The sequence below is a fragment of the Notolepis coatsorum genome (genome assembly GCF_963971535.1).
Source record: "Notolepis coatsorum genome assembly, chromosome: 1".
In the NCBI taxonomy this organism is placed as follows: Eukaryota; Metazoa; Chordata; class Actinopteri; order Aulopiformes; family Paralepididae; genus Notolepis; species Notolepis coatsorum.
The window spans coordinates 49,893,638-49,917,112 of NC_140165.1; the positions used below are offsets into that span (position 1 = coordinate 49,893,638).

Below are 23,475 nucleotides of genomic sequence, written 5' to 3' on the forward strand. Positions count from 1 at the left end.
ATTTACCATGTGGAGAAAAAAAGTATAATAATTAGACATTTTCGTTTTCTAAGCAGATATATACAGTACTTGGATTTTTTTCCCCCTGAACCACTGCTGCCTGGGTGCAGTGATTTCATCACCTCAAAAGCCCTGTTGTTTTTTTGAAAAACTGGGCTTTTGAGGTGATGAAATCACTGCGCCCAGGCAGCAGTGGTTCGGAAAAAAATAGTTCCGAGTATATATCTGCTTAGAAAATGAAAATGTTATATATTTTTTCCTCCACTTGTAAATACACAGGTAACAACATGTTTTACAGGACCTTTTGGAGTTGTATTCGGAGTGTATTTCGTGACTGTTGGGAACTAGGCTACACTGGTACACCTACAGATCCAGCTCTTATAAATCGCACCTCTACTGCAAGGGCGCAGTATCGTTAATGCCTCGTTAACAGCACTGCCAGGTTAATGGTGCATGATTACCACAGTAGCAGTGCAGAGCTCAGAGTCCTGAGAGCTGCATCTGTACTTCCAGTGAATTACGCTAAGCTAGGCTAACAGTGCGGCTGTTCCCTAAGCCTATAATGCATGCACAGAGCTAATTCAAGAGTCATTAAAAAAATACCCTTTTGTCTATATTAGGTTTGAAGACTGAATTAGGTATGACTTGAAATAGGATTTAATGAGGAAAGTCCTTTAAAAAAACATATTATATCATAACTACCTACCTATGATAACATGTACAATAGTGCTGTATATACCATATATATAATTTATATTTACCGCATATATATCCATATCCCTCTGAATAGACCTACTTATACACCTGCTATAACCTCTGTATGATAGCATGTACAATAATGCTGTATATACGGTATATATATTATATCCAAATATGTCTGTACATACCGGCATATAACCCTTTTTACATATCTGTCGATAATATATCTATACTGTATATAGCATAGGTCTACTCTTACTTAATCTTCATTACATTGCTGGCCAGTATTACTTACTACCATAGTATCTTTATACCTATAGCACTGTAGATACTACAAATACTACAAATCTGTACATTAATATCTGATTAGCACCATTAGTCAGTAGTACTAATTGTTATATTTTATATATTATTCACCTGTACATTTTATATTACTATTGCACTTTACTGTTACATTTGCTCTCTGGTTGGACGCCAAGCTTCTTTTAGTCGTACTGTACTTGTGCTGTATGATGACAATACATTTTAATGAAATGTATTCTTGAATCTAACATTTTACAAGTCAAACTCCAACAAGGACACGCTGCATATTGAATACGCCTGAACATTTATTTTGCGCCCCCTCCCTCCCCCCGCCCGCCCCCAAAAAGAAAACCACAGATTGTATCTTTAAGCCAACAGGATGTTCCCTCGTGTCAAATGGAGGAAAAACAGGTCACGGCTTTTATCTCCTAAAATTGTGACCTTTATCCTTCTCTCTCTCTCTCTCTCTCTCTCTCTCTCTCTCTCTCTCTCTCTCTCTCTCTCTCTCTCTCTCTCTCTGGTAGCATTTTTCTTGACATTCTCCTACGACTATATTACACCTATGGTCGTAAGGACAACTGACTCACACAAAAGAGTAAACGGAGGAAAGAAAACGGGACAGCCGAGGCATAGTAGATAGATCATCTCTTTATTTGACCTTCCATTCCTTACACTCAGCCTCCAGACAAAATGGCTACTGAGAAATTGCACAGTGACGCAGACACTCGTATCCTCTTTTCTCAAGAGAGAGAAAAAGAAACAAGTGTTCACAACGATCGGACATACGTACGTACAGTAACACAATGACCGTCGGCTTTTCCATGGAAACATTAAATTATATTGTATATATCTGCATCAAATACAATGAAACATACAGTTTAAAATCATTACCCCGGGAAACATATATTTAAGGATAAATTGTTGTGTTTTTTTCCAAATAATTTATGGAAGACACATAATACCTACGTGTACCTGGTCTTGGGGACAAGAAAATTATTGAGAAATACGACAATATCACTGTATTTACATTGTTGAGTGCGTTCGTGTAATTTTTTTTTTTTTACATGTTACATGTTGTTGCATGTAGTTATAGAGGTTATCTTCTGCAGCTATAGCCTAGAGAGAGAGGTGAAATTCTGTTCCGGGAAAGTTGGTGACCCCGTTTTGGGGAAGAGTTGTCATTGTTGAGGGTTTTGATCTTTGACAGCTGAGCATAAAAGCAAGAAGTGCATCCTGCTGACATCACGGCTGTGTGACGACAAGGTCCCCGGGGTTCGCCCAGTGGTTCTGGACTCCAATTACTGAACGTGCTGCTGCTTCGCAATTATGAAGTGGATCAGGAAGTGTGTATTTCCATTGGGGAATAACCAAGCGTTCAACGTATAGCAAGTAAAACGTTGAGATGTGTGAGATTCAACCCAGGAAAAATAACCATTATATCAAGGAGTAAGCATTTATGAAAAAAAAGAAGAAAAAGTTCTAGGCTGACATGACAAGCGATTCTACATAACTGAACAACCAAATGACTCTCTTATAGAAAACATAACACGAGAAAAATAATGGGTAAGAAAGTCCCTGTTTCACCCATTACTGTACGTTCTCATATTTAGTAACCTACGGCTACAACTGAAGCACAACTTACTGAATAATGAAACACAGTGTTGAGAAAACATGGCTGACGACGAAATATGTAGTTAACACAACAATTCAAAGAAAACACGCTTTTTCCCCCCTATATTAATTCTGTTAATTGCACCAAATGTATTTAAATTGCCTAGAGTTTCATACAAGATCATAAATAAAGTATGAACAATGTGCAAACACAAGGAATCAATCTACATTAACGAAAAATCCTGAAATTAACGTTATTATTTTAATTTTCTCTCTCTCTCTCTTTCTTTCTTTCGCTCTCTTTCACTTAAATAATTCAGCATTTATGAACAGGGGGGATACATGGATGCATAAACATCTGAATGTAATGGATGCTTTGGTTCCATTCTGATGAACGAGGGTTAAGTTGGGCAGGGGGGTAAATGCTATGACTTTACTATGAACTCTGAATTATTCTTTCAGAGTTAATTGTGGGTGGTATGAGCGTGTTTGTGTGTGTGCGTGTAAGAGAGAGAGAGAGTGTCTACGTATGTATGTTTGTTTATCTGTTTGGGTGGGTGTTGGACTAGGATAGGTCCAAAGTGCTGGATCTGTCAAGGTGATTGTAGAAAAAAATACTCTTTTCTAGGGACCAAAAGTCTATCATAGCCCAAAGTGCCTTAGAATGGGGGGGGGGGGGGGGGGGGCCAACATAGTTTGATGTGGGCTGGTTTATTCTGGGTCACGTTGGGTTCTCAGGCATCCACCTGGTCTGGCTGTTTACGTAGCCTCTCAGAGTAGGACTGCAACTCTATAATCCCAATGCTGTCATTTATGTATTCAATGGGATGGGGTCAATGATCCGAGAAGAGTATGTTCCACTTTGAGAGACTTGGTTAAAAACCAGGTGCAAAGTCTCAGTTCTTACACACAGGGTTCCAATATATACTTTCTGGTTCTTACCAGTTTGGACTGGGTAATTCTGGATTGTTATACTGGATATTGTTTTTTTTTTGTCTTGGGGTTCTAGGCCTTCTATGTTGATCGGGGATAGGCCGGCCGGTCAGAACCGACTGGCCACACCGGATATAGTTATTTTCTTTTTTTTAGTCTTGAGGTTCTAGGCCCTCCAGGTGATCGGGGATAGGCAGGCCGGTCAGAACCGTCAGACACTTATTCCACACGTTGAACACGGGACACACGGGCTGGACGAAGGAGACGTGGAAGGTGTGCAGGTGCTGGGAGCCCACGGCGTCGTAGAAGGTCAGATACCCGGCGTCGTAGTCGAGCAGGACGCCAACGCGCCGCAGGTGGGGGGAGGGCTCGATGGCCAGCTCCTTGCTGTTGTGTCGGACCACCCAGGAGTTGTTGCAGCGGCAGAGCACCCAGGAGGCGGAGTTCTTCCCGATCCACTCGTGCCGGGGGGCCGACTTGTAGGCCACGCCCACCGCGTACCTGAGAGGACGAAGCGTCTGTCAGTCTAGATCAGGGGTGACCAACCGGTCAGAGACTAAGAGCCACGAAAATGACCGTGGTACCACAAAGAGCCACACCATATTACCAGCGTTTCTCAACCTTTTCTTTCAGTCACGGCGCCCTTCATGTGCTTATAGGTCTCACCCTCTGGCCTCTGAAGTTGCTAATGTATTTTTTATTTGGGCCTCACAGGGTTAAAAGTACCCTGTGAGACCCACGGTTGCAAAATTACAAAATCACTTTTAGCTATTTAAAAAAAGTCTGTAAATGTTTATTTAAAAAATTTTAAGCACATGTATAGTCAATTGGTCCTGTTGTTCAGCCTCACAATGCTATTTGATAGTAAATGTGTTTATATGTCCCACCCTCTGGCCTCTGAAGTTGCTAATGTCTTTTTAATTTGGGCCTCACAGGGTTAACCTCTTAAGCCCGAGATATACAGTAAAAGTGTATATTTTCAGCATTACGTTTGTTTACCAATGATTATAGAAATCTCAGGGCATTGAGTCGGAAACCGGCGCATATTGACAGAAGGAAGTGGAGCAGCCAAAAGTGAGTGTAGTCTTTTGAAGGAAGAGACTCAGGGCTTTCGAATTTCGAAAAACTACCCTACCCAGCTCACACAAGCCCCTGTCAATCATCTGACTTCTGGATTTACTTTTTTATTTCTCTTATTTTTTGGGATTATCTCCCACAAACCTGAACGTTATTGCCATAAAACAGAACGCAGTTCGTTTCTCTACCGTTCTGTCAACGTCTAGCAAAAAACGGTGTTGCAATATGATGAAAAATGGTGGAGAAATTTACATTATAAAAAAGATGGCAGAATTCAGTACTGTATCTACAAAACCTTCTGTTTAATCATCTTCCCTTTATTCATTTGCTTAGATTTTTCAGGTCTGGTAAATTTTAGCATGGTGTTATTCACAGTCAAAGATAAAACATTTTTTAAATAGAATTGATATTCTCCTTTGGTTCATTACAATTTACTCAAGCCTACTGTAGTAACAGACACACTATTTCTGACACTGGGAATACATTCCCTGAGATCCATAGATGTCCCTATTTTTTATTTTCTCTTTCTCCAATTTAGTCGCCGTGCCAATTCCCCCCCTCCCCTACCTGGCTGCTGTATGCATGTTCTCCTACGAGTCGGTACAAGGGCGTCCCGAAGCCGACCGCATGCTTCCTCCGATGCGTGTGGCGACTGCCAGTGACGTCTTTTCACTTGCAAGCGAGGACTCTCATTGGTGAAGTGTAACGCGTGGGAGGGCACGCTATCTCCACCAGGTCCTGCCCCCGCTGAGCAAGCGCCGAGACCTGACCTGTAGGCATCGCTGTCCACAACGCCAGATTCCCACCCACCAGCTTCCCACCCCCTAATACTGCCAATTGTATTAGTATGAATGACCAGCCAAGCTGGTAGCAACGCAGAGAGCTGGGCTCGAACCCAGCATCTCCTGCGTTGGTGACGAGCGCAATCTCCGCTACGCCACCTGACCGCCCTGTAAATGTTTATTCTACATCATTATGGAATGAGTGACATTAAAAAAAAATATATATTAGTGCTGTCAGGCGATTACAAAAATATATCTAATTAATTACAGGATTTGTAATTAATTAATCTAATTAATCGCATTTTAATCGCATAACCATTTTATGCCTGATATTCTATATTCTATAATCATATTTCAAATTGCATGTGTCCGGATGGCAGAATTCAGTACTGTATCTACAAGACCTTCTGTTTAATCATTTTCCATCTATTAATTTGCTTAGATTTTTCAGGTCTGGTCAATTTGAGCATGGTGTTATTCACAGTCAAAGATAAAAAAAAATGTAATTGATATTCTCATTTGGTTCATTACAATTTACTCAAGCCTAGTAACAGACAGTATTTCTGACACTGGGAACTACATTCCCTGAGATCCATTAGATGTCCCTAGAATCGGATACCAAGAACATGCAAATGGACCATATTAAAAAAAAATCTGTAAATTTGTATTCTACGTTATAATGGAATGAATACGATAAAAAAAAAATTATATAAAAAATAAAACGTTTTTTTTGTTTGTAATAAATTTTGAGTTAATTTTCATAACGCGATAATTTGCTGTGTAATTAATTAATCTAATTAACTGACAGCCCTAATATATTTATATAATTTTTTTATGGAAGAGCCACATGCGGCTCGCAAGACGCGGGTTGGCCACCCCTGGTCTAGATGAACGATTAGATAAATTTGGGTGGAATTGATTGATTGATTGATTGATTGATTGATTGATTGATTGATTGATTGATTGATTGATTGATTGATTGATTGATTGAAAACTGTATTAACAGATTGCAGAATGGGTACAATACAGTACGGCTCAATACAAACAACTGCTAAGAGGATGCAGATCAGGAAAATACTTTCGTCTTGTTTACATCAGGGTCTTCCATTTTCAATTCATCAAGGTTGATTGTATCCAAGTATAGACTGAAAGCTACAAACTACAATGTTTTCTATTATTACCTTCAGTTTTGCAATTCTGCTAGTCATTTTGCTTGTAAACAAATCTCAAGTTTCCAGTTTGTTTATTATTTGTCACAATAAAATGCATGTACTTTACGGTGAAATGCTTGGTTCTGTACGAGCCCCTGAGAGTGTGCTTCATACAGTAAAAAAGCAAGTAAAAAAGTAAGTAAAAGAGGAATATACAATACACTATACAGTCTAAAGTACAGCCTAAGTACAATCTAAGTACAGTGAGTAAAAATGAGTTTACATGAGAAATCTGTGCCTCTCTATAACTTTGTTCAACATTGGTGTTTATATTTGGTGTTCTAATCTAATCTACACACATCTTGACTCTAATCTACACTAGGGATGTCCGATATTATCGGCCTACCGATATTGGCATAAAAATGTGATATCGGAAAATATCGGTATCGGTTTTCAATTTTTTTTTTTTTTTTACATTTATTTAACCTTTATTTACCCAGGCAAGCAAGTAAGAACAAATTATTATTTTATTTATTGTCAAAGTATGCATAATGTTGTGTTTATTACCCGACAAGAGATATGTAATGTTAATTACCTGAAAGTATTCTGTTTTTTGGGGGGGGGGGGGAATCCTGCATATATCGGTATCGGTTGATATCGGTATCGGAAATTAAGAGTTGGACAATATCGGTATATCGGTATCGGTAAAAAAGCCAATATCGAGCATCCCTAATCTACACACATTTTGACTCTAATCAAACATCACTGTGGCTGCTTCGCTGGATTCTACACAGGTCAGCAGAACTCACCATGTGCTCCCACCGATCAGGGCCTCCCAGTAGTGGCGTCCGCTGTCGATGTACACGTTCCCCACCACGCCGTAGCTGCTCTGGCTGGAGAAGCGCTCCTGACTGTGGCCCTTCTTGGACGTGGTCTCGTCTCGCTCCACCGTCAGGTTGTCGTGGGAGATCTTCAGCTTCCGGTGGGCCGTCTTGGGGTCCAGTTTGAACGGCTGGCCTGCGGGGAAGAAAGCGTAAAAAAAAGGACATTCAAGTTGATTGATTGATTGATTGATTGACAATTTTATTAACAGAGTGCAGAATGGGTACAATACAGTACGGCTCAATACATACAATTGTTAAGGGGATGCAGACCAGAGAAAGACTTTCGTCTTGTTTACATCAGGGTCCCCCATTTTCAATTCATCATTGCCGTGGCAGCTGCAAAATAACCATGTTGAGCTTTAAACTACAGTACATTAGCTGCTTCAGAATAACCATGTTGAGCTTTAACTACAGTACAGTAGCTGCCTCAGAATAACCATGTTGAGCTTTAAACTACAGTACATTAGCTGCTTCAGAATAACCATGTTGAGCTTTAACTACAGTACAGTAGCTGCTTCAGAATAACCATGTTGAGCTTTAACTACAGTACAGTAGCTGCCTCAGAATAACCATGTTGAGCTTTAAACTACAGTACATTAGCTGCTTCAGAATAACCATGTTGAGCTTTAACTACAGTACAGTAGCTGCCTCAGAATAACCATGTTGAGCTTTAAACTACAGTACATTAGCTGCTTCAGAATAACCATGTTGAGCTTTAACTACAGTACAGTAGCTGCCTCAGAATAACCATGTTGAGCTTTAAACTACAGTACAGTAGGTACTTCAGAATAACCATGTTGAGCTTTTTTTTTTTTTTTTTTACTTTGACCAGACAGCTGGTTCTTTTAGCGTTTATCGCTTTTTTCTGGTCAAGCATGACCGACAGAAACAGGTTGAATGGGGTATAGATCGGGGGAAGACACTCTGAGAAAATACAGCGAGTCTGGGAGTCGAACTCGTGTACCCCAGATCCGTGACGCGCACGGTTGTCCCCGACGCCGAAATAGCGCCGAGATACGCAGTGAGCTACTGGAGCTCCCTACCACCATGTTGAGCTTTAAGCTACAGTACAGTAGCTGCCTCAGAATAACCATGTTGAGCTTTAAACTACAGTACATTAGCTGCTTCAGAATAACCATGTTGAGCTTTAACTACAGTACAGTAGCTGCCTCAGAATAACCATGTTGAGCTTTAAACTACAGTACAGTAGCTGCTTCAGAATAACCATGTTGAGCTTTAAACTACAGTAGCTGCCTCAGAATAACCATGTTGAGCTTTAAACTACAGTAGCTGCCTCATAATAACCATGTTGAGCTTTAAACTACAGTAGCTGCCTCAGAATAACCATGTTGAGCTTTAAACTACAGTATCTGCTTCAGAATAACCATGTTGAGCTTTAAGCTACAGTACAGTAGGTGCTTCAGATTAACCATGTTGAGCTTTAAGCTACAGTACAGTAGGTGCTTCAGAATAACCATGTTGAGCTTTAAACTACAGTAGCTGCCTCAGAATAACCATGTTGAGCTTTAAACTACAGTAGCTGCCTCAGAATAACCATGTTGAGCTTTAAGCTACAGTACAGTAGGTACTTCAGAATAACCATGTTGAGCTTTAAACTACAGTACTTCAGAATAACCATGTTGAGCTTTAAGCTACAGTACAGTAGCTGCTTCAGAATAACCATGTTGAGCTTTAAACTACAGTAGCTGCCTCAGAATAACCATGTTGAGCTTTAAGCTACAGTATAGTAGCTGCCTCAGAATAACCATGTTGAGCTTTAAGCTACAGTACAGTAGCTGCCTCAGAATAATTGTTTTGAACTTCGAGCTATAATGGGTGCCTCTACACAACCATTTTTAGTTGAACCACGGTTCAGAGTCCTATGAGGAACTACTGGCAGCTACAGGCGTGGTTTAGGTGTGACGTTTTGCTTTCTTTGAATCAAAGATTTCATATTCCGTATAAAGATGGCAAGAATAATAGCTACATAGTTAGCTACGTAGATGGTCCGTTGGTCTAATTGGTTGAAGTGATAGACCTTTTTACAAACAGTTTCCAAGGACGACTTCTCAGGTGGCTCTGTGTAACAGACCATCTGCTGCGTCAGGTTAGTGAGTTACAGTGAGTGGCGCAGAGCAACAGTTTGGAGTTTTGAGCTCTTTTCCAGAAGGTTTCTACCGCATGGATGTCAGTCCCCTGGTTATTCAGTGTGTGACTCATGTAGCAAGAAACCTACCATCAGTAGCTGTTTGGCTCAACAACCCAATAAAAGGCGCACAAATGACCTATAGCCAACAGCACTCAATAAAAGCAGTGGGTGGCCGATAGCTTGTCACCGGAAAGGTGGCCAGTTTGAGTCCCAGTTCTGGGGGGGGGGGGGTCCGTTTGGGGGACGGGAATGATTTAGTACACTCTCCTGTCCTTCCCTCAACAACTGCTGCTGAAGTGCCTTTGAGCAAGGCACCGAACCTGCGTTATTACAACACCTCTACCTGAGACCCACCATTCCGCGGGCGAGACAGCCTGTCTTTCAGAGGCCGTAATGGGGCTCAATTTGAACGCCATAGCGATAGTGGTATCATGTGAAACTAAAGACCTTGAGGAATCAGCCGATACTGACCATACCAGCTTACCAGTAAAGGGTCTAAATATATCATTCATTATGTTAAGTGCCATTTCGATGTGACGGTGTGGCCGTTTTCAAAGGAGTCACTTGACATTTCACCTCGAGGAATCTGAATGACAATGGGCTCAATGTCTCGCATCCACAGGCATATTCATACGTGTAGACTAGGGTCAAAAGTTAAACCATGAGTTTTTTTTGCATACAGTACAAATATGTGACTCAGCACAGACTTCAGAACTTTTTAATACCTTCAAAATAAGCCATCACTTGTACAAATCATGCGGATCTATGTCTTATGAACCAAGCTCTGTGTTAGCGCAGACTCAGAGAGACATCTCTTACTGTTGGTCTTCAGAGTGCCAGGCTCGCTGCTCCGGCTGCCGGCCTGGTTGATGGCCTTCACCACAAAGATGTACTTGGTGCCGCTCTGCAGACCGTGGACCGTGTAGTGGTTCTGCTTGATGTTGGGCACGATCATCCAACTGTCCAGAGAGTTACACAGGCCTGGGGGGGGGGGGGGGGGGGGGGGGGGAGAGAGAGAGAGAGAGAGAGAGAGAGAGAGAGAGAGAGAGAGAGAGAGAGAGAGAGAGAGAGAGAGAGAGAGAGAGAGAGAGAGAGAGAGAGAGAGAGAGAGAGAGAGAGAGAGAAGGTAAAAGGATGGAGAGAGGGAGAAGTGAGGGGTAGTGGGGGGGGGGGGGGGGGTTGAGCGGGAGATGGAGACAGAAAGAAAAAGTGAGTTAGGAATGCAATCCAGACACAGGCACACATTTCCATGGCGTGAGTGATGCCATTCAATTGGGTCCATTTCCGTTGCGTTTCCTGCAAATATCAATCACGTCTCTTCGAAAACAACGCCTGCATCTCATTGCCAGGGAAAAGGCAGGGGGGCGAAACATGAATATAAAAACCTGCCTGGGTAAGAAAATACTAAATAAATAGGTTCAAAACATCATAAAGTTGACGTCTCGGTCTGCATTTTCAAGAAATGACAAAATTACAGAACAATGGAAAATAACTTTAAGAGTTTTTTCCCTTCCCTGAGTCCTAAAGATGACATGCTGTACACAGACAGCGTTAATTTATAAAGACAGTAGAATAGTAGAGATGACATGCTGTACACAGACAGCGTTCATTTATAAAGACAGTAGAATAGTAAAGATGACATGCTGTACACAGACAGCGTTCATTTATAAAGACAGTAGAATAGTAGAGATGACATGCTGTACACAGACAACGTTCTTTTATAGAGACAGTAGAATAGTAGAGATGACATGCTGTACAAAGACAACGTTCATTTATAGAGACAGTAGCATAGTAAAGATGACATGCTGTACAAAGACAACGTTCATTTATAGAGACAGTAGAATAGTAAAGATGACATGCTGTACAAAGACAACGTTCATTTATGGAGACAGTAGAATAGTAGAGATGACATACACAGCCAACATCTATTTATAAAGACAGTAATGGTAAATGGCTGCATTTATATAGCTTTACAATTTGTTCCTTACATTTGACCCATTCACTCACACATTCACACACCAATGGCAGAGGCGACCATGCAAGGAGCCAACCTGCTCATCGGGAGCAGTTAGGGGTTAAGTGTTTTGCTCAAGGACACTTCGACACACTGCCGGGAGGAGCGGGAATCGAACCGGGATCCTACGGATTCCCAGACGACTGCTCTACCTCCTGAGCCACTTTCGCTGAGATGACAGAGTAGAGATGACATACACAGCCAACGTTATTTATAACGACAGTAGAATAGTAGAGATGACATACACAGAAAATAACATATGTGATGTATTTACTTTGGCCTCTGATGGTGTGCATGGTGTAGCTTACACACCTTGGGAAGTGATTGTTATATTCAATTATTGTTTTTTTTTTGTCTTATAATCCCGTAAGGGATTGGTCGTCGGTAGGGGTGTAAAGGTACACGTATCCGTACCGAACCGAACAATTTCAGTGTGTACCGTACCGATCGGCTGTGTAGTGTACCGAACGAATACAACGGTATGTTAACCACTAACGACCGCCCACCAGGGGCTGTTTTTTTACAATCTAATATATATATATATATATTTTCTTTTTTTACAATTCGATTATTAATTTCAATATAGAATATTCGTTGACAGCCCTACAAGTACAATTAGTTAATGCACACTACATCACCCCTGAGTGGAACATGGAAAGCCCAAACTTTCCCCCACTGTACCGAAAACCCGTACCGAACCTTGACTTCAAAACCGAGGTACGTACCGTACGGGGGTTTTTGTGTACCGTTACACCCCTAGTCGTCGGACATGACACGGAAATAAAATGTAATTCATTCATTCATTCACAGCCCACGTTAATTTATAAAGACAGTAGACTAGTAAAAAGACAATGATGATGTTTGGGCCCATGACAGCACCGGATAGGAGGTCGCTCGGTGGATTCGGCTTCGGGACATGGGTGTGAAACTCACCGCGGGAAGCCATTCGCACCTCGTTGACTGTACGGCTCCACCGGGCCATCTCCGCTGTGTGTGTGTGTGTGTGTGTGTGTGTGTCTGTGTTTGCGTGTGCATGTGCGTGTGCGTGTGTGCGTGTGTGTGTGTGTGTGTGTGTCTCCTCCTCGTTGGTACTTTTAGCAGCAGTGTGCCACATGGCAACCTCAGGCTGAAGGCTCTTGTCTCCACTTATTCTGATCTAGGCCATTATGTGGTTTATGTGCGCCCAGGCAAGGCTGTGTTGAGAGTATGTGTGTTTGTCTATGAGTGTAAATGTGAGTGTGTGCTGTGCATGTATTGTATGTGTGTGTGTGTGTGTGTGTGTGTGTGTGTGTGTGTGTGTGTGTGTGTGTGTATATGTGCGTGTGCATATGTATGTACTATGTGTGTGTGTGTGTGTGTGTGTGTGTGTGTGTGTGTGTGTGTGTGTGTGTGTGTGTGTGTGTGTGTGTGTGTGTGTGTGTGCGTGCGTGCAGATGTGTGTGTGGACTCGGTATTCCTGTTCTTCATTAATTCAAAGTGCTCTGGCTTCCGTCCCTGTAAACTCCTGAACCTCCTCCTGCTGTGACGGTTAGAAAATACACGCGCTAACTCTAAGAATAATCTCCACTGTGTCCTCTATCCCTCTCTCATATGTGTCTAACATTGTCATTATAACATAATGTCCGTGACACTGGTGCTCTTACACCGTTTCCGTCCGTAATGATGTAGTATTTTGTTGTGAATCTGGTTAAAGATGAAGAAGCCAGCAGCAACACATGAAATATAACATGGTTATTGGATGCCAAAGTGTGTTTGTACATGTGTGTGTGTGTACACAGTACATTTTGCAGAGTAAATTGAAAAAAGAAATTTTTTACTAATTTACTGTGTATATGTATGTGTTTGTACATGTGTGTGAGTGTGTGTGTATGTATGTGCATGTGAGAGTGTGTGTGTGTGTATATGTGTGTGTACATGTGTGTGAGTGTGTATGTGTATGTGTGTGCATGTGAAAATGTGTGTGTGTATGTGTGTGTGTATGTGTGTTTGTGTGTGTATGTGTATGTGTGTGTGGTGTGCGTGTGCGTGTCCGCTCTGGCAATAAGTCTGCAGACAGTGAAATGGTGATAATGATGATGATGATGATGATGATGATGATAATGGTGGAAGGAAAGGAGTGAGTGATGAGGCAGAGTGGAGGGAGAAGGGCGTGGCGGCATGTGGGTCATGTGATGTGAGTCCATGATGCAACGCACCACAGAAAGTCGTTCCTCCACGGTCAGAAGCAACCGTCTGTAACGCGGATGCCTTCTAGCCACTACTGTATGCCTCATTTATACTCAGACATCAAAGTGGTTGTGAAGGTTGCGCTGAGCCTGCCCGAGATCCCTCCCCCCCCCCCCCCCCCCCACATGGACAGCGCAGAGCTGTGATTGGCCGCTGCCCTGAGCTGACGTGGACAGCGCAGAGCTGTGATTGGCCGCTGCCCTGGGCCGGGCCTGGCGTACTTCCGTATTTACCATCTATCATCTCGGAGCTCGGATAGCGGAGCGCTCATTATCGATTGTGATTAACTACATTACAAACATTGACCGAAGAAAGACAGAGGCAGAGGAAGTCCGAAAATATAGCCATTTGTACAACACAACCCAGCACAGCCATCTAGTGGTTCGGTGGTGTACTGCAACCCCGACTTTGAAGCATATCTTGGTCTTTACCGCCCTGGCTTTTGCAGCGCTAACGTCTAACGCAACACTAACGTCACACGGACACAGCTTGCTAATGTTAACTAGTAGTTATAGCAAAGCACGGGTCATGTGGCCGTCCTCATATAGGCATTTTCTTCCATACAAGAATTGAATTCCTTCAGTTTCTCGCTCGGACATGAGTGGTCGGCGCTCAATCAGTGCGATATGCTAAGGCAAGGTGGTACAGCTTGCCAAAGACAGAAGCTACTAGTGGCTAGAAGGCATCCGCAGACAGCCGGCTGCCTCTGGGCACAGAAGAGAAGCGCTAAGTGCATGTTGAATTGTGGACTCATCACTTGACCCTGATGACACAGAAGTTTTATGACTGTCCCCCAATTTAGGGGAGGGAAGGAAGCAGAAAGGAAGGAAAGAAGGAAGGAAGGAAGTAAGGAAGGTGGATACAGAAGGATTGCTGAGTTCTCTGTGCAGGGACTGTCTACAGAGGAAAAAGAGGACAGAAAAGAGAGTTTGATTGAAAGAGAGAGAAGGCTCATCTTCAGAAGCCCATTTATTTCACTCGGTGAAGTGTGAATGTAATGCCCTGTGTGTGTGTGTGTGTGTGTGTGTGTGTGTGTGTGTGTGTGTGTGTGTGTGTGTGTGTGTGTGTGTGTGTGTGTGTGTGTGTGTGTGTGTGTGTGTGTGTGTGTGTGTGTGTGTGTGTGTGTGTGTGTGTGTGTGTGTGTGTGTGTGTGTGTGTGTGTGTGTGTGTGTGTGTGTGTGTGTGTGTGTGTGTGTGTGTGTGTGTGTGTGTGTGTGTGTGTGTGTGTGTGTGTGTGTGTGTGTGTGTGTGTGTGTGTGTGTGTGTGTGTGTGTGTGTGTGTGTGTGTGTGTGTGTGTGTGTGTGTGTGTGTGTGTGTGTGTGTGTGTGTGTGTGTAAGCATGTCTGTCTGTTTTTCACACATCTGTGTCAATGTGTGGTCTCAGGTTGTGCCTGCAAGCTTTGTGTGTATGTGAATGTACAATGAGTACAGCCTATTATGTGTTATGTGTGCCTGTGTGTGTAGATACACATACAGTATCTATCTGCATGCTTATACGTGTATATGTGTTTGTGTCTTTGTGCGCGTGTGTGTCTGTGTGCCTGTGTGTGTAGCCTATATCTGTACATACCGTATATATATAGTTCCTGTGTGTGTGTGCATTTTGTAAGGCAGTCTGTTCTGTGATTTAAAGAGGTTGTTGCCCAGTAAATGCACATGAGCTCTACCTGGACACCTGCATTGTTTGCTAAACTGAGAAGAGTTACACTGTGACTGTCATGTAATGTTTATTGTTACATGAAATATGATATGGACTCCAGTATGATACTGAATCCAAACATAGACGATGTGGTTGAATTTATTCCAGCATTTTGTAACACTTTATTTTGTAACACTTTCTTTGAGCTCTGATAGTGAAACGATGCAGCTATCGGCCGTATAGCATAACAGTCCCATATTGCAATGGGTTGTAGATTTAATAACTCATTATCAAAACATAAGTTGTAAAAAAAAAAAAAAAAAAACATTCTGACTTGGCATAGGCATACTCAGTAATTTTACCCACGAAACGCCACTGTTAATGTTTTTATTTGTGTTAAACAAACGAGTGTTGCACTTCTCTGCCATGGACAATTAAATGTTTGATTTCATGAAAGTCCAGGCCTGCGTTAAAGTGTTTCCAACAGTAGGCTATAATTGCACAAATTTGATGCTTTATAAAATAAAATGGTTATTGAATGTTACATTTGGACTTGCATTGCATGCAACTGAAAGGAATTTCATGCAACTGAAATGACGAGCTGTTCAAAATGAACTCTGTTCTTCTAACATAGCCTATGTCTGCATTTTGAATGAGGGAGGGGTGAGAGGGTCGGGGCTGGCCCACCAAGTCATTTGAATCCTAGAAAGTGGACCGGGCAGGAAATTAATTGGGAACACCTGCCGTATATGTTCCTGTGTGTGTGTGTGTGTGTGTGTGTGTGTGTGTGTGTGTGTGTGTGTGTGTGTGTGTGTGTGTGTGTGTGTGTGTGTGTGTGTGTGTGTGTGTGTGTGTGTGTGTGTGTGTGTGTGTGTGTGTTGTGTGTTGTGTGTTGTGTGTTGTGTGTTGTGTGTTGTGTGTTGTGTGTTGTGTGTTGTGTGTGTGTGTGTGTGTGTGTGCATGTCACTAGGCAGGTAGTGATTGGTGTTGTGAATGTAATCTGCCTTAAGCCTGTTCCTCTCCATCACACAGCTGTCTGCCCTGGCGGTTGACATAGATACAGATATACAGATGGCTGAAAACCCATCTCAATAAATTAAAGTAATAACTTTATGCCAGCTGCGCCTCTTGGTTTCAAATAGAAACTTTGTAGGGAAACTATTTTTCACAAAGTCTGACAAGGGTCTACTACAGAGGAAGAACTTCTCTTTCTGGTGGTGTATTCTGCCTCTTTAATAAAGGTTATGTAGAATTTTATTTTTGGGAAGATACAAAGTCCAGGTCTGAACAGGGCCATAGAAAACAAGACTAGGAAGCCACGCCACACATGTGTGTTTCAACAATAGGAGTCAGTTGGGGGCAGTCACTATTGTAGGCCGGCCCTCCCGGTCTGGCAAAAACAACAAAGAAATAAAAAAAGGAATAAAGACAATTGTTATTCTTAATGTCATGTGTGTGTGTGTGTGTGTGTGTGTGTGTGTGTGTGTGTGTGTGTGTGTATGTGTGTGTGTGTGCGTGTGCGTGTGTGTGTGTAAGATAAAATGAGATAAAATATTCCTTTATTGATCCTTTTGGGGACATTTGGGCATCATAGCAGCATGGGGGAGGTACAGGTATGGGCAGGGTCGTAGTAGAAAGACATAAATATAGGCAATACAATTAGATCTGAATATATATAAAAAGAAAATGAATATAAAACAGGAGAAAAATAACGAGTGTAAACAAAGGTACAGATGAGAATAAATAATAAATATTTTTTATCTGAATACTGTATAATGAGTAGGGGTAAAGCAGTATACACAAAGTGCAGTATACACATAGTACCCTAACTGGCATGATATACGCCATACGTTGTTGTGTGTGTGTGTGTGTGTGTGTGTGTGTGTGTGTGTGTGTGTGTGTGTGTGTGTGTGTGTGTGTGTGTGTGTGTGTGTGTGTGTGTGTGTGTGTGTGTGTGTGTGTGTGTGTGTGTGTGTGTGTGTGTGTGTGTGTGTGTGTGTGTGTGTGTGTGTGTGTGTGTGTGTGTGTGTGTGTGTGTGTGTGTGTGTGTGTGTGTGTGTGTGTGTGTGTGTGTGTGTGTGTGTGTGTGTGTACAGTATGGTTTACTCTGATACTTACTGACAATGTTAGCTTCTCCGGTGAAGATGGCGTACTGGAGCTCATAGGACAGGACGGCGAACTCGTCGTCGGACGTCCAGTGGACGGTGATGGTGTCGTAGGACGCCGTGCACAGCTCCTCTCTGATGTTCGGGGGACCTGGAGCTGGAGGGGCCACAGCGGAACAACACAAGGATGAAAAACAGAGGAACACCCTGGAGGCTATGGAGGTGTACTTCGGTCGAAAATAGTTCCTACATGAAACTTTTCACAACAAGGTCTATCTTAATGGGGTCATGATTTTGGGGGGAGATATGTTGCTTTTGAGTTTTTTAACCCTCGTGTCTGATACGGACAAAATTGTCCTTTGAGATTCTTGTTTTTTTGATAACTTTGCAGTGGCTATGTTTTTAGCAATATATGTGGCAAGGGTGTGTATCTTTGAATTATCTTTTGTAATGTCAGATTAAAAATAAAATACTCCCACTATTCCGAAAAGAGTTGTTGTTAAATCTGACATTCCAAAAAAAAAGAAAAATCCATCAAAATCAGTGTTGTTGCTAATCATTGACATATGCTAGCCTGTAATAATCCCCCACAGAAAATGGCAGATATCTCTATAGGTATCAGATAGGTCTTGTATTGAGTTGTTAAAGGAACATGCCAACATTATGGGACATTTGCTTACTGTCTTCTCCAGAGTCAAACTAGAAGATCGATACCAAATTGTCCTGTGCATTCAGCAGAAAGGTATCTGGCTGCAAGCTAGCCTAGCTTACCACAATGACTGGAAGCAGAGTGGTAGAGGCTAGCTTAGCTTAGCACAATGACTGAAAGCAGAGCAGTAGAGGCTAGCTTAGCACAATGACTGGAAGCAGAGCGGTAGAAGCTAGCTTAGCACACAATGACTGGAAGCAGAGCGATAGAGGCTAGCTTAGCTTAGCACAATGACTGGAAGCAGAGCGGTAGAGGCTAGCTTAGCTTAGCACAATGACTGGAAGCAGAGCGGTAGAGGCTAGCTTAGCTTAGCACCTCTTCTACCCGAGTGGTCCGCCAGTGGACCGCAGATCACATCATAAATCTATCTCTACAGAGTGTATGAATCGAAGCGTTTTTTTTTCTCCAAATGTATCCAAGAGTTGACACCCTAACCATGTCACAACAGCAGTCATAGTGTATATTTTCAGCAATATGTTTGTTTGCCAATAGGTTAAAGTGTTATTAATGAAATATCAGTTCAGGAATTGTGTTCATAAACTAGCGTATTTCCACTGGAAATAAACAAGAGTGGCCTTTTTGCTGTAGTCCTATGAGAAGAGCATATCCAGAGCTCTCAATGAGCGTTGAAATTTCGAAAAACTACATTTGCTAGCGATTTCCATCTTCCTGCAAGCAAATTACTTCCTGATTATTATTTTTTATTTCTCTTATTTCCCGGGACTATATACCACAAAACTGAACGTTATTTGCATAGATTGGAGCGCAATTAGTTTGTCTACCTTCTGTGAACATTTAGCAACCATCTGTGTTGAAATCTGATTCAAAATGGCGGACATGTCGCAAGAATAAAAAGCTGACAGTAGTATTTACAGTAGATTTAATTCTCGGTTCTTAATGCACGCCTGGTGATACTAAATCCTCTGTCATTGGAACGAGTAGATTTGGCCCGATCCATAGATCATATAATAAGGTAATTTATAAGCCTGCTATTCTATATTCTATAATAATATTTAGGGATGCCCCGATCGATCGGCCACCGATCGTTATCGGCCGATAATCAGTATAAATATGCGATCGGTGATCGTGATAATGCTTTATTTTCACCGATCGTCAAAACCGATCTCACTCGCTGAGTTCTGTCTCAGACACCGGGAGCTGCACACACTCCCACACAGTGGTGCGGCGTCTGCTCCTCCCTCCAGCCCCTCCCGCACGCATGTAAACACGGGTCTAGTATAGTCTACGGGACGGGACCTCCCTGAGCTAACGTTAGCTACCGTTACAAAATGACCCAGTCAACCATTCACTTCCAGTCCAATTCATGATGAGGCATTGTCTAACCGAACGGTATCTAGCCGGCCAGCTACTGATAGCTCCTGACATCAACAAACGCTCCAGCAAGTCTAGTAGAGACGTGTATGATACCTCCGCTAGCTCACATTAGCTGACGCCAGCTCACTGTTCAAAACGAAATGTCCCACTGAACTAAATAGTTCACTGAGGCGCTGTATCAACGTTATATAGCCGGCCAGCAGTAGCCACAGATAGCTCCTGATATCAATGTTTTATAACACTCATTCGATGCGTATTCGAGCTGAGGGCATGTTGTTGAATGTGATCAATAGGGTCCAGCTGCAGCTCCGGAGAATCCTGGCCGTAGCTGCAGGCTACTCAAGTATAGGGTCCAGCTGCAGCTCCGGAGAATCCTGGCCATAGCTGGAGGCTACTAGAGTACACACAGACAGTGGAGCTTGTTGCGTGGTGGCGATGTCTCGCAGATAATACAAGTACAAGTCTAATTATATAATATATATATATTTTATTAAAAAAATATATATATATATAAAATAATTTTTAATTCTTTTTTTAATCAAAAAACGATCTGTATTGGATCGTTATCGGCCGATATGGCTCACGACGATCGGTGATCGGTATCGGTGGCAAAAAACGTGATCGGGGCATCCCTAATAATATTTCAAATTGCATGTGTCCGGATGGCAGAATTCAGTACTGTATCTACAAAACCTTCTGTTTAATCATCTTCCCTTTATTCATTTCCTTAGATTTTTGTACACGTGATCTCAAGAAGGTACTGAACGAGCTCAGTGGCTGGTAATTTTTAGCATGGTGTTATTCACTGTCAAAGATGCAAAGACAAATCATAATTTATATTCTCCTTTGTTTCATCACAATGTACACAGACACAATATTTCTGACACTGGGAATATATTCCCTGAGATCCATAGATGTCCCTAGATACCAAGAACATGCAAATGGCCCTGGTAAAAGTGGAGCAATCTTCCATTTACTATGTATTTTTAGAAAATAGGGCTAGGGCTTAACAGGTTAGCACAATCACTGGAAGCAGAGTGGTAGAGGCTAGCTTAGCTTAGCACAATGACTGAAAGCAGAGCAGTAGCGAGCCTAAGTGTTGGCCAACTAACACCTCTCCCAGAGTTCTAAGCTAGGATAGACGCTTCCATCTGCTTCCATTGAACCCGGGTCTCTGCAGTGGTAGGCTAGGTCCATTTTGAGAACAATTTAAGGAAGTGTCTTTTTTTATTGTGTTATCTTTTTTTCAAGGCAGGATGAGTTCAAGCACAGAGCAGTCGACGTACTATTACCAGGCATCCTCTTGCATCACATAGGTGAAGAGACTGTTTCTCTATTATGTATTAGAGGCATGCAACCACTCAGGTAACCGCTTATGAAAGGAGAGAGAAAGCCGAGCTCAAAGCCACTTTCTGAACTGAATACGAAGCCACTGCCTTTCAAGTACCAAACACAAGGAGCAGAGAAGAGAGGAGAAGAGTGGGCAGAGTGATTTAGCTGAAGCCGTCTCCCTTTCTCCCCGAAGCCTCTCTCTCTCTCTCTCTCTCTCTCTCTCTCTCTCTCTCTCTCTCTCTCTCTCTCTCTCTCTCTCTCTCTCTCTCTCTCTCTCTCTCTCTCGCCCATCCGTTTGTCCCCGTCCTTCTCCCCCACTCTCTCTTTCACCCCGCCTCCCTTGTAGAGTGATTCAGAGTGATTCACTTAGCCAACAGGCCCTCTAGCGAAGGCCCTCTCTTCTCGCGTCGTGGACTAAACAAGACCCAGACGTCTTTGCGGGCTTTTCAATTCCACTTTACGGGATGCCGTGTATTTTTCTATGTTCCCAATGGGTAGGCTGCATTTCTATAGCCCTTTTTTTTTTTTTTTTATCCAAAGCGCTTTTACAATGTATGCCTCGTATTCACCCATTCACTCGCACATTCACACCGACGGCGGAGGCAACCGCGCCAGCCTTGATTATATATATATATATTAGTGCTGTCAAACGATTAAAATATTTAACTCGATTAATCGCATGATTGTCCATAGTTAACTCGTGATTAATCGCAAATTAATCGCATTTTTATTTTTTACATTTTTTTTACCTTAAACAGATCTTTTTCAAGTTCCAAGTTTTAATACTCTTATCAACATGCGAGTCAACAAATGCTTGCTTTATGCAGCCATTTAACACAAAAGGATGACCCTCATGCATTGCAAATTTGCATCAAATTCAAAACAGAGTGATGCACAAAATAACTTAAAAGAAAATAATAATTTAAAACAATGAATAAAGTGTGCATGAAATAATAGGGGAAAGAAAACGTTAGGAACTTGTTACATTCACACACACAAGGGCTGATTAATCACACACCCCCCTCTCTCCCTCACACACACTCTCCCAGCTCTCTTTCTCTTTTGCCCCTTCCTCATCTCTCTCACCCCCCTCTCTCTCTATATCTCACACACACACACACACACACACACACACACACACACACACACACACACACACACACACACACACACACACCACACACACACACACTTCAGAAACAAACATAGTATCAATGAGAGCATCATAATACACCTGAGTGAAGTCTAGTAAAAAATAATTTATTTTTTTTATTTTTTATTTTTTTTTGTTAATCTTGAGTTAAAAAAATTAGTGGCATTAATAGAATCGGGAGTTAACGCGATATTAACGCGATATATTTGACAGCCTTAATATATATATATATTTTTTTTTTGTACACAGAGACCATTTTTTTTATCTACTTTTTCTCCCCATTTTCTATTTTTCTCCCATCCCAATTTTTTTTCGTATTATCCAATTCTACCCTCCCTTGTCTCGAACATTGTTAGACCATGCCTCCCACTGGTTGGCTGCAATGTGGACCAAGCCTTGCATCACGTGTCCCCTCCAGTACACGAGGAGGCAGCCGTCTCATCTTTTCACCTGCAAAGCGCGATCTCTCAGTGGCGAGGAGTAACGCGAGGGAGGCTCACGCTGCCCCTGATACTTCCTGATTCTGCTGTACAGACGCACCAACGGACCTGTAGGAGTCGCTGTCCACAACGTCCGATCCCCACCCACCGGCTTTCCCACCCCCTAATACTGCCAATTGTATTAGTATGAACGACCAGCCAAGCCGGAAGCAACGCCGAGAGCTGGGCTCGAACCCAGCATCTCCTGCGTTAGTGGCGAGCGCCTTGCCCACTGCGCCACTTAGCCGCCCTCCTACACAGAGACCATTTGAAGGGTCATATGGGACAACAAAAATAATTGCCTGTGTTTTTTTCACTCCCCTTTTAATCACTTAATAATCAATTGTGCTCTAAGATGTTAAGTGTTATAGTTTGCCATAAGGTATTTTATTTGTGTACATTCACGTGCAGATCGGGTGTCTCGACTTTTTTCATTTTACCCATTCACTCACACATTCACATACCGACGGCGGAGGCAACCATGCAAGGAGCCAACCAGCTCACGAGGAGCAATTAGCGGTTAAGTGTCTTGCTCAAGGACTGCCCGGAGGAGCGGGATTCGAACCGGGAACCTCCAGATTACCAGACGAGCCACTGTCGCCCTCCTTTAATTCAAAGTTGTAGTTTTTCGCTGCAACCAGCAGCTCTATAGCTCACTCTGTTTGTTGCTTGGTCCACAAAAGTGTCCCCATCTTCTGGCGGCCAAAACCTTCGCCCTGATAGGCTGACATTTGACATTGAGCTCAAGAGTTTGTGTGTGTGTGTGTGTGTGTGTGTGTGTGTGTGTGTGTGTGTGTGTGTGTGTGTGTGTGTGTGTGTGTGTGTGTGTGTGTGCGTGTGTGCGTGTGTGCGTGCGTGCGTGTGTGCGTGAATGCATGCCTACATATGTGTAG

General features: G+C 42.5%; 1 pseudogene across 1 annotated transcript in view; it reads right to left on the bottom strand.

The window, feature by feature from the left end:
* Window positions 1–1,630: 1,630 nt before the first annotated feature.
* LOC311240112 (E3 ubiquitin-protein ligase Midline-1-like) overlaps window positions 1,631–23,475 on the bottom strand; it is a 90,499-nt pseudogene continuing 68,654 nt past the window's right edge. Inside the window, exons 6-9 of the transcript XR_014620985.1 lie at window positions 17,588–17,731; window positions 10,409–10,570; window positions 7,366–7,573; window positions 1,631–4,047 (exon numbers count right to left, since the gene is read on the bottom strand). The product of XR_014620985.1 is annotated as an E3 ubiquitin-protein ligase Midline-1-like (transcript). The remainder of the gene's footprint in view (window positions 4,048–7,365; window positions 7,574–10,408; window positions 10,571–17,587; window positions 17,732–23,475) is intronic.